The 18,311-nt window shown below is 48.0% G+C and overlaps 2 pseudogenes; both read right to left on the bottom strand.

Moving 5' to 3' along the window:
• Positions 1 to 6,266, bottom strand: part of LOC107122598 — a 112,221-nt pseudogene extending 105,955 nt beyond the window's left edge.
• Positions 6,267 to 16,022: 9,756 nt separating this feature from the next.
• The window catches only part of LOC107122597, a 55,776-nt pseudogene continuing 53,487 nt past the window's right edge, over positions 16,023 to 18,311 (bottom strand).

Genomic DNA, 18,311 nt, shown 5'->3' with positions numbered 1-18,311 from the left:
ATAATGTCATATGGTCTACCCTCCAAAGCAGCCATTTTCTCCAGGGGAAACTGATCTCTGTCATCTGGAGATCAATTGTAGCAGTGGGAGATCTCCAGGTCCCACCTGGAGATTGGCAACCCTAGGGGAAAGTCAGCTGCACAGCAGGGGGTTGAAGAGAATGGTTTGATGGGTGCTGGGCCAAGATTGGCAACAATAGTTCCCCAGGAGCAAATAGCTGGGTTGGAGGGTGGAGTCTATGGCACTGTAACCTGTCTGAGGTCCCCCTCTCCGGCCTCCACTCCTCAAATCTCCAGGATTTTCCATACCTAAAGCTGGCAACTTTATTTCCTCCCCTCTCAGTAGCCTCTTATTTTGCCTTAAATTGGTTTTGATGCCAGCAGAGTGAGAAAATGCCAGAGGCTCTGGGTGGGTGCCTCATCGTAAATGCACCAAACAATTCCTAAAGATTTGCCAAAACACTACTCTGTCGACAAATTGCAGCACTTTGAATTAGCACCAGAGCTTTAAGAGCTCTCCAGCTGTCACCTGGAGACTGGCAACAGCTTGTTTGGAGGGTGGGGAGTATGGCATTGTATCTGTCTGAGGTCCCCCTCTTCCTCCTCCTCAGACCCCACCCTCAGCAGGCTTTATCCCTAAAATATCCTGGATTTTTCCAACCTGGAGTTGGCAACCCTATGTCCTTTCCAGGCAACCATCAGCCTACCTTTATCTGCCTGTCTGTCTTCAGGTTTACATCCCCCCCCCCAGCCTCTGCCTAGGGAAAGGGCAGTCTTTCCCTGCAGTGGGAACCAAAGCAGCTGTCATCATTCTCCTCTCCCCCTATGAGGTATGTTAAGGTTGAAAGTGTGTGAATGGTCCATAATCCCCCAGGCAGCTTTTAAAACATGATCCTGGGACCTACACAACCCCAGACATTCCAACTGCCTTGCGGGGGGGGGGGAGTATGAGGTGTGGAATGGAGTGAAGTCCAATCAGCTTCCATATGCAAAAGACCTTGAAGGTTCCATATGCAACTGACATTCCAACTGCCTTGCGGGGAGGGGGGTGAGTTTGAGGTGTGGAATGCAGTGAAGTCCAATCAGCTTCCATATGCAAAAGACCTTGAAACGCTGGGCGGGACTGCACAAAGCAGCCAGTCAACCCAGCCAGCGTCTTCTGACTGACAGTTCAAGCGTCCATACACTAAAGGAGTGCATTTTAGAACTTTGGCACCCACTATTCAATTATATATAAGGAGAGATATCTATATCTATATCTATCTATCTATATCTATATCTATATAAATATATATATTGCAGCACTTATATAAATTGCAGCACTTTGAAGTAGCACCAGAGCTTTAAGAGCTCTCCAGCTGTCACCTATGTAGTGACAAACACTATGCATAAAACAAACTGGCATTTACTGATGTTGGGGTACATTTCTATTCAACATTATAGATTTCAGATTTCATTACTAATCTATTCCACATCTACATCTATTGGGTTCATCTTTACTAGTGTGAGGCAGAGCTCCCCCTCCCCTCCAGGGTTCAGGTGAACAGGAACGGACCTGGTTCAACCTGCAGGTGTTCCTAACTGGTTTCTCACCCTATGTAGTTCTTATCATCTTCAAGGCCAGAAACGGAGGTGGGGTTTCTAACCTGCTACCTCAAGGATGCGGGGAGGCGCGCCAGGGGTGATGAGATCATCTTCTGGAGGCTTCTCTAGACCACAGGTTCTGATTGGATCTCATCCTCGCCTGATGTTGCTGGGCCAAAAACTAGAATTCAGGGAAGGGCCCAGAGTGAAAGAAGTGAGCTGATATCCTGTTTGAACTGCAATTGCTAGCAACATAGAAAGTGCCTGAGCTGTGGCCTTTGAGTTTAATGTTTGTGCCATCTAATGCAAGCCCTGTAAGTGTTAGATGGTGGAGCTAGTTTTCTTGTTTTCTTACTGTTCTTGCCTTTAGTACAACGGATGAAATGTCAGAAGAAGAAAATAAGGAGTTAAGCAGCTCTGCTCCCACACTGCCATAGTAATGCTAACTGGACCACCCATTTTTTTTAAAAAGTATTCTTTCTTTGGACCCTGAAACAATAAGGGAGACAAATATCACATCATTTGGTATATTTGGGAATAACACTTAAAAAAGTGGTTTTGTGCACCTGTATTCTGGAATTCCAGTTTGCTAGCCATCAAGCATGCAAATGACAGCTATTTGCTTTCTTCTGAGTCCTTCAAATCAGCAAGGATTTTTTTGAAAATATTTTACATTTGGCAGATTTGTGCACTGTATGTAGCCTATGGGTTTATAAATTGTCTCCAGGCTGATACTGTGGTTCTGTAGCTGTAAAATAGTCTTCTAAGAAAGACTGAATATATTCAAATGTTGGTCTTTCATCATTCTTGCACCCACCTTGTTCAACCTTTATCTGAACGATTTAATTGCCAGCTTGGAAGGTAGCGAATTTATGCCTCCAACTATTGGACAACTTAAAGTGCCAATTCTTTTATATGCAAACAATATGGTCCTTTTATCTGTTACCAAGATTGGCCTGAGGAGATTATTGAACAAACTAGGCGAGTATTGCAAGGCAGAAGCCTTGCAAATAAACTACACCAAATCCAAAGTTCTGGTTTGTTGAAGTTTTATTTCTCCAGGGGTGGTGGTATGATAGATCTGGTTGTCAAGGTCTTTGTAAGTAAGATAACCGCTGCAATGTTGTATGGGGTAAAGATTTGGGGTTGGAATGAGTCGATGCTAACCCTGATTGAAACTGTGCAAAATTATTTCATGAGACGGATTTTGGTTTTGCCTAAAGGTTCACCTGTGGCGCTGATGAGGATAGAATTGGGTATGGCATCGCTGAAAGCCAGGGCAAATGTAAGAATTCTTTCCTACTGGAGGAAATGTCAGGAATGACCCCAGGATATCCTAGGGGTCCAAAGTTTTGGATTATTTTGAAATCTTCCAAAAGTTTAAATGACTATCTGTCTTCTATCCTACAGGAATACTCAATTCCGGATGACCTAATGGGTTTAGCGGACAATGATAATCAAAAGTCCAAATTGAAGGAATGGGTATTTCATAAGGACGGCCTTTTGAACCTTCATGCAGCGGCAAGTTGCCGAACGGCCCACTGGCTATTTAGAGAAACGAACTAATCTTGACCTAAGAAGGGCATTTACAGCCCTCAGATTCCATGCCATTCCTTCAATGGTCTGTGTTGGCCGTTTTATGGGTTTACCTATTGCCTTAAGAATCTGTCAATGTGGTTTGGGCGAAGTGGATGATATTGAGCACTATTTACTGAGATGCTCATGGCATGAATCACTTAGGCAGAGATTTATATACCCTATTTTACCTTTGCACAATGGATTCTCAAAACAGGAGTTGGTTGTTTTTTTGCTCTCTGATATGGACGTATATGTTACCAGCAGAATGTCCTTGTTTGCTTTGGCGGCAAAAAAGATAAGATTAAGGTTAGGATTCAGCGCAAGTTAGTGAAGGAATAATTTAATGTGAAGCATAAGGATTGTTTGTATTAATGCTTTGTTATGGCCAATGGCTAATACAATAAACTTGATGATGGTTGTTTTCTTACTGCATTATTTTAGACTGACATGTTGTCAGTCTCTTGTCAGAAACTGAAATAAACTTTATAAATCTTTTTAAAATTAATCAGCAGTCTGGTTGCTTGTGAGCAGCTGCCCTGGAGCCCCACGGGGTTAAGGTTTGAGCTCCTTGACCACTACATATTCAATATTATATATTTTTGCCACCTCTACCAGCAGGACTGTAACTGTCGACACCGAGTTATGTGTAAGGCAAGGCGTCCTTCTTGCCTCCCCTCGAGGGTTAATGTGTGCAGTCTCAGGCCTGGCCTTCCTTCAAGAAGTTGCTCCTTAGTCTCTTGGCCTGCCTGGCGCCTGATCATCTTCTTGGCCAGGGTGGGAGAGGGGCAGTCAGCTTCCTAGGAGGACGTGCCTCCAGTGATGGGAGGGGGAAGACCAGGAATGGTGATGGAATTTCCTAGAGATTCCTCCTGGAGACGTGTTGGGATTGGGTGTCATCATCACCTGACTGGAGGGGCCCAAAACTAAAATTGCCATATGGATCCAGAGGCTCACTAGCTAGCTGAGATCTTCATGGACCTTAGGCCTGACATTATGCTTTGCAGCTGCTGAGATCGTAGGCCACACTGATTAGAGGCCGTCATTTGGATGTAAGTTTTCGTGCAGCCTGAAAAGGTTTCTAAACAGTGTTAGGCAAATGAAGCTTCATTATTTTCTTTGCTGTTTTACCTAGTTTAATCTGTTGGCTAATCTTTCAATAAACTCTATCAATATTTTTTTAAAATAACATAAGTTTGGTTATTTGTGTGCTCTTGCCCTGGGAACCCACGGGGTTCACCTGTTCACTCCTTGACATAATCTATCAGACATAATCTATCCTGGACATATGAGATCAGTAATTGATTGAGCACCATTGTTTTAGTGTCTATGTTTTTAATATGTTTTATATGTTTTAACTATGGCACGGTTAATTACCCTGCCCCTGTTAGCCGCCCGGAGCCCACCGGGGAGGGCGGGATACAAATGTGAAAAATAAATAAATACATACATACATCGTGGGCACTCTGTGAAATTGCTGAGCAGTCGGGTTAGAATGACTAAAAGGAAGTACTTCTTCACCCAAAGAGTGATTTAACACATGGAATTCACTGCCAGAGGAGGTGGCAGTGGCTAAAAGCATGGACAACCTCAAGAGGGAATTAGATAAGCATATGGAGCAGACGTCCATCAGTGGCTATTAGCCACAAGGTATAGACAGAAACTCTGAGGCTGGGGCAAGTGATGCACTGTATTCTTGGTGCTTGGGGGGGCCACAGTGGGAGGGCTTCTAGTGTCCTGGCCCCACTGCTGGACCTCCTGATGGCACCTGGTATTCTTAGCCATGTGTGACAGAGTGTTGGACTGGATGGGCCATTGGCCTGATCCAACATTGGCCTCTCTTATGTTCTTAAAAGCTATCATATATCTCATTATAAGAAAGTAGAAGATATTTCTGCTCAGGATCCAGTTCTTTATGCATTGATATTCAAGATGTTCCATTTAAAACTTATTCCCTTTCTGCTTCTACATTTCAATACATTCATGTACAGAAATCCTGTTGAGTTGCTCCCCATCAAACTGCAGAATGGTGCTTTGGATGGAGAAGCTCTAGCTTCTACCCACTTGCAAGTTGGCCTCAGCTGAACTGGTATTTCCCCACCCCCTCAAAATCCTCCACCTGTAATATGGGTCAGTAATGGTGGCCAACCCTGCAGGGTTCTTAAAGAACTGCAATGTGATCCATACAAGGCATAATGAGCTCCCAAAAGTGCCTCCTAAATTGGCAACAGTCTTGGATCTGACACAGAACCACCAGATCAGGGCTCCCCTCCCTGGGAAGAGACGTTAGAGAATGGCTGGCCAGGAAAACCAGAGGAGGACCAGCCAGGGCTTCTTTCTCACTTAACCATTCCCCACTTCCTCCACGGACAACAATAAGAACAGAAATCTGTCCCCTGAGGAAGCATCAGCGGGATTCTTACCTAGAGAGACCACCATCCCATAATTTTCCAGCATGACCTCCCAGTATAGTGCTCTCTGGCCCGGATCCAGCAAGGCCCATTCCTCCGTGGTGAAGCACACGGCCACCTCTTCGAAAGACACTCGTCCCTGGAATCAGAGAACAGTTTCCTTCCTGAAGAACCACGATAGGCAGGCTGTGTGTGAGCCTGTGACCAGGATCTCCCAACCACACACGAGGAGATGTAGACAATGAAGATATCTCCTGGCAGGTTCACCGCTTCATGAGATCACACCCGGGACCAATGCTCCCTCTAAGCCGTGGAGTCTTGTGAGCGAAAATTCAACTTTGTGAGCTCCTGGCATTAAAATTGTGAGCGAGCGATTTGGCTGCTGCATAAATCAGTTTGCTCTGAAGCCATCCTTCCTGAGGTAAGACAGAAATGTGTGAGCCGGAGGCTACAAAACTGTGAGCTAGCTCACACTAACTCAGCTTAGAGGGAACACTGCCCGGGACCCTTTGCAGCACCAGAAGTCAAGGACAACAGAAAGGTCCTCTTGAGGTTGGAACTGAGGAGGGACCACCCAAATTGCACCTTGCAGACCCCCCTCCCAAAGGAATCTTCCCCTTACCTGAGCCGGCTGCCCGGCTGCTGGCTCCACTGCAGCATAAGGAGGCGGCGATCTGCGTGGGCTCTCCACTGTCATTTTGCTGCCTGCCAGGGGAGAAAAGGTGGACCGGTGATTTGCATCTTTCACCTAGAGGCAGGGCTATTTCTCCGAGATCTCCTTCGGAATTGTGAGGGAAGCCTCCAACTCCCCCTCGGTACAGAAAAGATCTCTCTCAAGACCGTCTGCCTCCATCCTTCAACGAAATCCCTGAAAACAATGGCAGAGTCAGCTTTGGAAAACAGTGTGGGCTAAATTGGATCAAAGGGTGGTCTGAAGTCACTCTGAGCTTGCTTCCAGGTCTTCGGTTGCCAACTTCCAGGTGGGACCTGGAAATTTCCCAGAATGACAGCTTTGGAGGGTGGATTCTATGGCACTAAATCCAGCGGAGGCCTCTCCTCTCCCCAAACCCTGCCCTCCTCACACTCTACCCCCAAATCTCCAGGATTCTTCCAGCCAGGAGGTGGCAACCCTAGCCACGCCTGGCCCAAAGCAGCTGTCGCTCCGAGGCCAAAATGGGCCCTTCCCCCTCCCCCTGCCTTTGAACGGACCGAAACTGAAGCCTGCCTCGGTTGCCTAGCAACAGCCACTGAAGGGAGCCCTGGCTTCAAGCTCCCTTTATAACTTTCTGATTGTTTAAGCTGACCACTGTATTTTTCTTAGATTTCCCATTTTCCTGCCAACCTCGGGCCCTTTTCAGGTGTGTAGAAAATTCTTTGTTGCCTGTTCAGAGCTCCAGTCACCGGACTTAATTATCCAAAGTTCTCCTGACTTCGGTATTAACCTACGAGATATCAAATAAACACATCACAGAGAAGGGCAGGGAGAGAACCCTTCTCTTGGACACCCCATTTTTCTATCAGATTATATTTATGTATCTATATTCCATTTTTCTCCACACTGGGGACCCTAAGCGGCTTACATCTTCATCCTCACAACAACCCTGTGGGGTAGGTGAGGAGGCCGAGATCGTGGGACTGGCCCAAGGTCAGCCAATGAGCCAGCATGGCAGAGGGAGGATTCGAACCTGGGAGTCAAACGCCCCCTTCCCCCTTCAGTGGGATGTGGACTCCAGTTCAGAGAGAGGACTTGTCCCATGGAGGGAAGCAGGAGCCCTTGTCCGATCTTGTTTCAAACTCCCCGTTTCTCCTCAGCTGCAGGGGAAGCACTGATGGGTCAGCCTCCGGTGGAAGGGAATGAGCACTGCAGTCCTCTGGCATTTTGGAGTCATTGGCTTTATTTTTTGATACTTTGGGGGCAGAGGGAAGGAGACCCTCCCTCAAGGCACCAGATCTCCCCCCCCCTTCTGAGACAGCCTCTACCCCCCTCCTCTTACCAGCTATGCAGACTGGGCCCTCCATGGGAGGGGGGAACCCTCTCCTCACCCTCTGCCCTCATTGGACTGAACCCTCGGGGGTCCCTCTGCAGGCAGGAGGGGGTCCTTGAGGGTTCAGCCAGGCTCCCTCCCCCACCTCTCTCCCCTTCCCCCCCCCCGAGTCTGGGGGATTTCACAGCCTGTGCCGCTTTCCATGGTTTTGCTGGGCCTGGGACGACAGGGGCCCCCTCCAGTCTCCCCCCCCCAAAAAAAAGCCCAGGGAGGGGAGGGAGAGACAGTGGATTTAAAAGGAGACGAGGGGGAGGGGGACCACCAACCTGGAGGCTTCTTCCCAGTCCTCCTGATCCTCCTGTAACGGCTGCTGTTTCTATGGCAGCCCTGGAAGACTGAGGGCAGCCAATCAGAAGCCCTGCCTGACAAAGGCCCTGCCCAGATGCTAAGAAGCTTGGCGGGCGCCACAGAAACTATTGGTGGGGGCCATGTTGGGGAGCCCATTACCCTCTTGAGCATGTGGTAAAGCAGTAAAGTTTTCCCTTGCTCAAAAGCCAGTCAAATCTGACTCTAGGGATGTGGTGCTCATCTCCATTTCCAAGCTGAAGAGCCAGCGCTGTCCAAAGACATTTCCGTGTTCATGTGGCTGGCATTATCTTTATCATTATTAGTGTCAACATCATTATTAGCTCAGTTACTGTTTATGTTGTTGTATTTATTCTGTATTTTAATGTATTTATTGTATTAATGTTTTAATGCTGTTAGCCGCCTTGAGCCAGTCTATGGCAAGGCGGGATATAAATTGAAATTATAATAAATAAATAAATGACTAGATGCCGAGGCACACGGAATGCTGTTACCTTCCCACCGAAGTGATATCTGTTTATCTACTTGCAATTTCTTGCTTTCGAACTGCTAGGCTGGCAGGAGCTGGGACCAGAGACGGGAGCTCACTCCGTCATGTGGCACTCAGGTCTCAAACTGCTGAACTACCGACCAATAATCTCTATAACCTACATAATCTATAAAATAATATATAATCTATATATAATCTATAATCCCCAATCTTTCCCCAGCCCTTCCTCTCTTTCTGGAAAGTATTCCTCTACCCCCCAGAAACCCCCATAATAATTATTATTATAGTATGGCATTGTGTGTAGGATAGGCAGGAAATCCAAAGATTGGTAGCCAGATGTCCTAACTCTTTTAGCATTAAGCACCACTAGGTGGCGAACTAGAATTGCTTTTAAGGCAAGAGACCTTTCAGAGGCAGATTTTTCAATACTCAGAGCACACAGGGAAATGCCCACCTGCAGGGTGGCAGATCTGCCCCGCCCCCCAAGCCGATCCTCTCCTCTCTTCCCAGCTTTTTAGTCAGGGCCCTCAGAGAATCCATCTCCTTACAATCTGCCCCCTTTGACAGAACCATCAGTGAAGAAGAACAGATTGGATTTATACCCTGCCCCTCACTCGGAGTCTCAGAGTGGCTTATAGTCTCCTTCCCCTTCCCCTCCCCACAACAGACACCCTGGGAGGTAGGTGGGGCTGAGAACGCTTTGACAATAACTGCTCTTTTCAAGAACACCTTTGACAGAACTATGGCTTGCCCAAGGTCATCTAGCAGCTGCGAGTGGAGGAGTGGGAAATCAAACCCGGTTCTCCCAGATTAGAGTCTGCACACTTAACCACTACACCAAAGTGGTCCTTAGAACAGAGAAAAGGAAGTCCTTCTTCACTCAAAGAGTAATTAACACCTGGAATTCACTGCCACAGGAGGTGGTGGCAGCTACAAGTAGGGACAGCTTCCAGAGGGGATTGGATATACAGACGGAGCAGAGGTCCATTAGTGGCTCTTAGCCACAAGGTACAGAAGGAACACTCTGTCTGGGGCAGTGATGCTCGGTATTCTTGGTGTTTGCAGGGCAAGAGTGGGAGGGCTTCTGGAGTTCTGGACCCACTGGTGGAGCTCCTGATGGCACCTGAGCTTTGGCCACTGCTTGACACAGTGTTGGACTGGATGGGTCATTGGCTTGTTCCACCATGGCTTCTCTTACGTTCTCAGCCCATCCCCATGGCAACCATTTTCCCTTCACATATATCTGCAAAGACCATCCCTCCCCCCAGCAACAGATGGGCGTTTTGAAAATGTTAGTTGGCAACTGAATATCAATATGATGTTATAATGAACCATGTATCAGTTTCTCTGAATTCTCAGGTTTCATTTTTTAAAACAGAGAATGATATGCCTTTCCCCTTACGTCTCTGCAAGGAAAGGGGCTAGAGAACTTTTTTTTAAAAAAGAAAACTGGTCATCCAGAGTTCCCAAGACACTGATTATTACAACAATGTACTGATATAAAGATGTTCACTTGGTGATTGGGGGGGGGGGAAGCCTCCTGGTGGCGAGAGAATATGGTTATGGAGACAGGGAAAAAATGGCTGCCCTAGGGGTGAGAAAAGCCAGCGAGTCCAAAGTGGCAGCCATCCAGTCTTTACTGAGACCTTTCCAAAAATTCTGCAGCAAACCAGGTCAGGGAAGGAGCAGAAAAAAGTTAATGAACGCCCCCCCGGGGGGGGGGGGTTGAAACCCAGCTTCCCAACAGCACTGAACCCAGAGCAAGTTCATCTGTGTAGAAATGCCTGTTGAAGGTTCTCTCTTCTTTCCCTCGTCTCCATTTCACTAAAAGCTTCCCCAGGAATCCGCCCGCTGGGGTGTGTGTGTGTGTATCCCCGCTGTGTGTGTGTGTGTGTGTATATCCCCGCTGGGTGTGTGTGTGTGTGTATCCCCGCTGGGTGTGTGTGTGTGTATCCCCGCTGTGTGTGTGTATCCCCGCTGGTGTGTGTGTGTGTATCCCCGCTGGGTGCGCTGGGTGTGTGTGTGTGTATCCCCGCTGGGTGTGTGTGTGTGTGTGTATCCCCGCTGGGGTGTGCGTGTGTGTATCCCTGCTGGGTGTGCGTGTGTGTATCCCCGCTGGGTGTGCGTGTGTGTATCCCCGCTGGGTGTGTGTGTGTGTATCCCCGCGTGGTGTGTGTTTTTGGTGTGTGTATCCCTACCAGTTTGGAAGCCCTGCTCTTGCCAGCGTTCAAGACGGGACAGCAAAAGTCGGGGGGGGGGGCGGACTTGGAAACCGGCGGGGGGCTTCCTCTGGACTCCGCTCTTCGTCTGAACACCCAAAGTCGTGGGGGGGGGGGTTGTTCCCTGAAGAATAACCCCCACGTGCACACACCGCCCGCAGAGAGACGGAAGGGGGAGTTGTAGACCCGCCCAGCCGGGCTGGAGAAAAAGGCCCCCGCCCTTGGCCGGAGGTGCAAAGCGGAGAAATAAGCGGGGGAAGCTTCCTCGGGACCCGGGGGAGAGATCACGTCTTAACCACCCACCCGGAAATATGGGAGATAAATTTCAGAGGGAGGTTGGCGGGGGGGGTTGAGCGGGCAGGGCTCCTGCTCTAGAAGACGAGGGATTCCCCGGCCAGCCGTCGGGCTGATGGAGCGGGGGGGAGGACGGACCCTCCGCAGGATCGCCTCTCTCAGCGGGGCTCCCGACTTTCTGCTCTGCTCCCTCCTTCTTCGCCCAACATTGGGCCCCCTCCCCACGCCCCACTCAGCCGCCTTCTCCGCCCGAAGTCAGGAAACTCACGTGGCCACTTTCCTTTTCCCCCAGCGGGAGGAAGAGAAAAGAGCACTTCCTCTTTGCGGTCCTCACCCACTCTAGGAGTCGCGACTCTGTGGTTGTTTGAACCATGATGGGGGGGGGGAGGTGGAAGACGCTTCTTCCCGGTCCCCCAGCCCGCCCTGTTTAAATATGTGTCTTCAGATTGTTTCCATTGAACCAGTCCCGTCCCGTCCCCCAAACACACACAGGAGTTATGCTAGGATGTCCTGGGAGTTCTCCGCTCAGTCCCTGCTCAGAGACAGTCAAGGTCTCCGGTTTCGGTTACCAGTCCTCCTAGGGATCATGCCAGCCTCCAGGTGGGACCTGGGGATCCCCCGGAATTACCGCTCATCTCCAGGATACGGAGATCAGTGGAGAAAACGGATGCTCCGGAGGGTGGACTCTGTGGCCTTGTACCCCACGGAGGTCTCCGTCCTCCGCAGGATCCATCCCCAGATCCCCAGGCGTCTCCCATCTGGCAACCCTAACCCCACCCCAATCCCTTCCAGGTAGCCAGGGAGGCGCTGGCAACCCTTAATCCTCCTTCAGTTCTCTGCCCACACACAGCCAGCATATCACAGTTGAAGCAACTTAGCTGCAAGACTGCTACTCTGGGATCTGGAGAAATGCAGGGCTGAATAAAAAAATCCCCTGAATGACGTTCTGTTTTGTACCTGAAAGCTTATACCCGGGATTAAGTTGGTCTTAAAGGTGCCACTCGACTCTAACTTAGTTCTGTTGCTTCAGACCAACACAGCAACCCACCTGAGTCTATCATCATGGGGAATAGATGCAAGTCACTGGGAGAAGGTCAGGACAGAACCCTTCTCTCAGACACTCCACTTTCCCATCAGGCTTTCTTAACCAATATGCGACTTTTATGCCACGCTTTCCTTCCCACTGGGGACCCAAAGTAGTTTGCATCTTCATCCTCTCATCCATGCTATCCTGACAACACCCCTGCCGGTAGGTTAGGCTGAGACAGTGTGACTGACCCAGGGTCAGCCAGCGAACTTCCAAGGCAGAGCGGAGACTCGAACCCGAGTCTTCCAGACTTTATTCTAACGACTACATCAGGACCGTGCTTTTCTCTCTGACACCCCACTTTCCAATTATATCAGATTTTGATTTCTGTCTGCTGTATATAGCCCCCCGTTTTATCTTCACAACAACCCTGCTATGTAGCTTACATAGTAGAAGGAAGAGGAGAGTTGGTTTTTCTACCCCGCTTTCCTCTACCTTAAGGAGTCTCGAGGCGGCCTACAATCACCTTTCCCTTCCCCTCCCTACAACAGGCACCTTGTGAGGTAAGTGGGGCTGGGAGATTTCTGAGAGAACTGGTACTGGCCCAAGGTCAGCCAGTGGGCTTCATGTGGAGGAGGGGTGGGGAATCAAATCTGGATTGGGGAGGGGGGTATGTCGGCTGTATCTTCCAATACTCTGAGCAGAGGGGGAAATGTCCTCCCGCAAGGTGGCAGATCTCCCCCCCAGGAGTCTCTCCTCCCCCCTCCCCCCAGCTCTTGAGTCAGAACCCCTCAGGGAAACCACCTCCTCACAATCCACACCCACTGACAGAAACAACAGGGGTCTTTAGAACAGAGAAAAGGAAGCCCTTCTCCATCCAAAGAGAAAGGAACACCTGGAATTCACTGCCACTGTTGTAGCACCTACCCTCAGAAGTAGCCTATGGGGCAGGGGTCATTTCCTGCAGGAGCGGAGCTCCGGCAATAAAGAGCCCAGGGGGCAGGCACATGCAATAACCCCCACCCCCTGCTCCCAGCAGCCCTGGGCCACGAGGAGCATGAGGATCTGCGCGTTCCCCCCCCCCCAATAGCTAGCAATCCAAAACAGTCCAGTGGAGCCTGAGCAGTGGGTGTTGCCTTCTGACACACTTCCGGTGATGTCAGGGGGTGTGGCATATGCAAATAAGTTATGCTAATGAGTCATGCTAATGAGCTCCTGCACCTCTTTTTCTACGAAATGATCCCTGCTATGGGGTATATCTAAGTCTCCGACTGGCTGCCCCTCCCCACCACCACACCTGCAACACCCATTGGCTGACGGAGGAGGAGTTAGGGCTTTGTTTGGGGCAGTGGCGTCGCTTTTGGAAAACATTGCTGAAGTGAACATAAACGTTAAAAGAAGCAAGTGTGGGGTTTTTGCATGCTTCCTACAAACGTGGGTTTGAAACATGCTTGCAGCCATATTTAAAAGCGCGCCTCGGGGGCCAGGGGAGCGGCAACAGGAGAGAATACCCGAGATGGTGTGTTTTGGTGCCACTTCAAACCAGGAGAGATTGTTTTCTTAAAAACCTTCTTTCTGGCTGAAAAGGCTGCAGATCCCCCCTACCCCCCCCCCCCCAACCCTCAGGGAACGCACCTGTGTGCCGATCCCAATGACGCTATCAAAGGGGGCAGGTGAAATAAGTTTTTTGCGCTGACGCAGTGGTTTGCCCCAGTCCTTCAGGGTCTGCATGAAATAAAAAGCCATACAGTCACCACCACCCCGTATACACACGCTGCCCTCCCACTCCCCACCTTGTCTCTTTACACAATGACTGATAATGGGGCTGGAGATCTAACAGGGGGATCCTGTCTGTCCCAGGGCCAGGCGAGGTATGGTCTTTCGTGGTCTCACCAGTGTGCCCCTGTGCCAGAGCCCCCCCCCCCCCGTTACAGTACCATATAGCACAGCTTTGTCATACCCACAAAGTTAGAGTAGCATTGCTTTAAAAGTGACGAGCTGTGTGCAATGTTTATCTGACACAGAAATTGCTTAGGCATAGGCGTAATCTTCGTGGGGGCGGTGGGGCATCAGCCCCCGCCGAAATTTTCAGGAAGGTGCTCAGCCTCCCCCGGGAGCCACCCTTGCTCCTATCAAAGCAATGCCTCTGGCCCAGCCCCCCCCCACCCCGGGAAATTGGAAAGTCTACACCCTTGTCAGCTTATGTAGCCCAAAACACTAAACTCTGAAAGTCGGCAACCCACTTTCGGAGTCTAGTGTTTTTGGTTACAGCAGCTCTTTCACTCTGTTGTCCTTTGTTGTTTTTGTACTCCTGGTTCACGACATGGCTCACAGAAACTGCTTAAGACTGATGTGATTCGTACACCGAGGCACGGTTCTAGTTGAGTGGGGACACGATTGCTCTCCTGAAGTCTCCGAAGGACTTTAGCTTAGAGGAGGGCAGGGAGCTGTTCCTGTCGGCAGCAGAGGAGAGGACTCACAATCATGGGTTTAAACGAAGGTACCGGCTGAATCTTAGGAAGAACTTTTTTTACAGTAAGAGTTGTGGAATCAGCTGCCTAGGGAGGTGAAGAGCTCCCCCTCACTGGCAGTCTTTAAGTGCTTGTCAGAGATGCTCTAGGCTGATCCTGTATTGGGGGGGTTAGACTATAGGGCCTGCATGGCCCCTCCCACCTCTGTGATTCTACGATGCCATGTGTGCTAGGAAGTGATTTCTCCTGCATCAAGATTAATTACATATGAACTATGAATACCTTGTTGACTTTCTTATCAAGGACTGAAAAGGGAACGCTAATTTTAAGTTCAGTAACAAATGGCTGATGTGAGGCTGCATTAAATAAAATTTCACAAAGTGTTTTTTGAGAAAAATAATAAATAGCAATAACCTATATCTCTGCAGAAAAGAATCAAACATTAAAGCACATTCGAGAGGGCAGGGTTCCGCTTAATCAACAGCATGTGGGTAAGGGTGGGGGGATTGCTCAGGGTCAGAGGGGCAGTGGGAATAAAAAGTTCACCTTTTAACAGTTAACAGAGCAGAGATCACTGGCCCAAGCTGGAAGGATTAAGACTAACCAGATGAGTTTCGGGGAGAGGATAAGGATCATGCCGTCTCAGTTCTGAGGGCAACTTTTACCTTTTAAAAAAAGCAGGCAACGAAAATCACTTCTTAGGAAATGTCCCATTGCATATTAAAAGCCAGCTCAATTGACTCTTTGAATGAAACTCCCGGGAACATGTGTCACCCTATTCAGTCCCCACTGTTCAAGGCTATAAATCTGCTGTTTGCTAGGGCTAGAGCCCACTCTATCATCATGAAATAAATAATGAACTAAATAATAAATGAAAATGCCAAAGCCGGTCCTGTGGTGCGGGCCATGGTACAGTTTCAGTTTAGTTTACTGTAATTAGCCATTGGCCATTACCAAATTACAAAACACAAATTGTGAGCAAGCTATAGGCTAAAAGTCAAAATATACAAAAATACCAGAGATCAGTAACAAAATATGACCAATTTAATACAGTAGCCTAAATCATGCCCCTTTCTGATGTCACCTTGGAATGTATATTCTTTGCAGCAAAGGCAAATAATGAAACTTTATAAGAGACATATGCATCAATGTCAGGTAACAAAAATGAATTTTTCCCCCTCTACTAGGTAAGCACTAAGACCAGATAAAATACCCGCTAAAAATTCAGCTCTCGGACTAGAATACAATGACCAAAAGAGAATGTAGTGAGGTAAATCCTCAAGTTTCTGGGAACCACAAATATATAGACGATGGGCCAATGGAGTTTGATTGAATCAGCCCTCCAAAATTGCTGTTGGCATATATTTGAAGGTAAAGGACACTCTAAGTACGTGTTTAGAGATATTAACTAGGTGTGGAGTTCTAGTGTGGTCTCATTTAATTAATTTGTACCATGGTGCTGCTTTTGATTTTAATATCAAAGAGCGGTGTAGCCAAGAGTCAAAGTCATAAATCCAGTTTATACTTTGGGATTTATCAACTGATGTTCCCAAAAGGTAATCAGGAATAAATAAATTCTGTATGGATTTTTTAATAGGAAGTCAGGGGGCCACTCTCAATGAATGTTGTTCCACCTTCTGAGCACTGTTATGGTTTCTTCCGGTATGAATTCGTTGATGTGAACTAACTCTGATGGAAAATCTTTCTGCACTCTGAGAACTGATATGATTTATCTCCTGCATGGATTCTTTGATGCGAAGTGAGGTTGCAACGCTGACGGAAACTCTTTCCACACTCTGAGCACTGATATGGTTTCTCTCCTCTATGGATTCTTTGATGGTAAGTTATGGAGCTATTGCGACTGAAGCTCTTTCCACACTCTGAGCACTGAAATGGTTTCTCTCCTGTGTGGATTCTTTGATGAGAAGTGAGGGTGCCACCCTCACGGAAACTCCTTCCACACTCTGAGCACTGATATGGTTTCTCTCCTGTATGGATTCTTTTATGGGAAGTAAGGGTGGAGCTATTACGGAAACTCTTTCCACACTCTGAGCACTGATATGGTTTCTCTCCCCTATGGATTCTTTGATGAGTAGTGAGGGCGTAGCTCGTATGGAAACTCTTTCCACACTCTGAGCACTGATATGGTTTCTCTCCTGTATGGATTCTTTTATGAGACGTGAAGGCGGAGCTCGTATGGAAACTCTTTCCACACTCTGAGCACTGAAATGGTCTCTCTCCTGTATGGATTCTTTGATGGCAAGTGAGGCTGAAACTGTGACTGAAGCTCTTTCCACACTCTGAGCACTGATATGGTTTCTCTCCTGTATGGATTCTTTTATGGCGAGTGAGGGAGCCACTATCAAAGAAACTCTTTCCACACTCTAAGCACTGATACAGTTTCTCTCCTGTGTGGATTCTTTGATGGGAAGTGAGGGCCCAATACTTATGGAAACTCTTTCCACACACTGAGCACTGATATGGTTTCTCTCCTGTATGGATTCTTTTATGGCAAGTGAGGGAGCTCCTGTGACTGAAGCTCTTTCCACACGCTGAGCACTGATATCGTTTCTCACCTGTATGGATAGTTTGATGGGAAGTGAGGGAGCCAATGTGACTGAAGCGCCTTCCACACTCTGAGCACTGATACAGTTTCTCTCCTGTGTGGATTCTTTGATGGGAAGTGAGGGAGCTCCTGTGACTGAAGCTCTTTCCACACTCTGAGCACTGATATGGTTTCTCTCCCCTGTGGATACTTTGATGGGAAGTGAGGTCATAACTCTGACAGAAACTCTTTCCACATTCTACACATTTATAATATTTTTCTCCTCTGAGAATACCTTGATGTCCATCAAGACTGAAATGATTCCCAGACTTTCCATTATAGGGTTTGACTTCACTTTCCAGTTTCAAGCCTCCTAGAGGTCTCAATGGCTCTCCTTTCTTCAGTGTCCTCTTCCCCACCAGCATCTTTTCTCCATCTTCACTGCTCAACTGTTCTGCCTCTGTTAGTCCACCAAGTGACATCCTTGAATGTTCCCTCTCAGTCTCGGTCCCCGAAACATCACCTGAAGAAACGAAAAGAACTTAATAAAGTGGTGGGAAGTAAGACACTACCTTTCTCATCAGGAAAGAAAATAGATTTGTTATTATAGGGAACACCAGCATTTCTTTTCAAAGTAATGCTTTAGGTTTACGTTTAAAAAATAAAGGCGATGGCTCCAAGATGGACAGACGTGAACTAGGACCACTTTTACTGGTCCAGATAGAATACTGGTTAGCTACAAAGGTGATAAAAATTAATCCTCAAACTATACTGTCTGTGAGAATAAGTGCACAGTATTAATCTTTTTTAAAAAAATTATCATGTTTGTTTTTAACTTTGGTCATCCTCCTGTAAGAGAATGCTGAGTATCCACAAAAGAAGAGGTAACAGAACATAATGAATTTGTTTCTCCTTTGGCCTCAAAGCAACCATCTGGAGAAGTTGCCTGCTGCATCTCTTTGCCACTATGTTCTTTGGCTTCTTCTGATCAGCCTATCTGTAGCAATACTTTGATTACATCATGTCTTTTCTGGATGGTCATGCATGTTTTCCTGCAGGCAGAGGGGCTCCCATGAAGCATCTAAGCACTGACCTGCTGACTGAGGGTCTTCTGCAAAGGCCTGGAGAAACAGGCCTTCTTCTTGGAGCCAATAGATGATGAGGGTAGGCGTGGATCCCCAGCATTGTCCTGGAAACAAAAAGAGATAAGGATAAGAAACGGCCAGTCTCGGACCAGTGGCCCATCCTGCCTAACACAGAGCATTCCAAATGCATCTGGCTCTCCAAGGTCTCAGGGAGAGAGTTGCTTTTCCAGGCCATCCTCGTTGAGATCCTTCTTAGCTAA

The sequence above is a fragment of the Gekko japonicus genome, unplaced genomic scaffold, assembly GCF_001447785.1.
Source record: "Gekko japonicus isolate JY-2015 unplaced genomic scaffold, Gekko_japonicus_V1.1 scaffold1563, whole genome shotgun sequence".
NCBI lineage: Eukaryota > Metazoa > Chordata > Lepidosauria > Squamata > Gekkonidae > Gekko > Gekko japonicus.
This window is presented reverse-complemented; position numbering and strand designations above follow the sequence as displayed.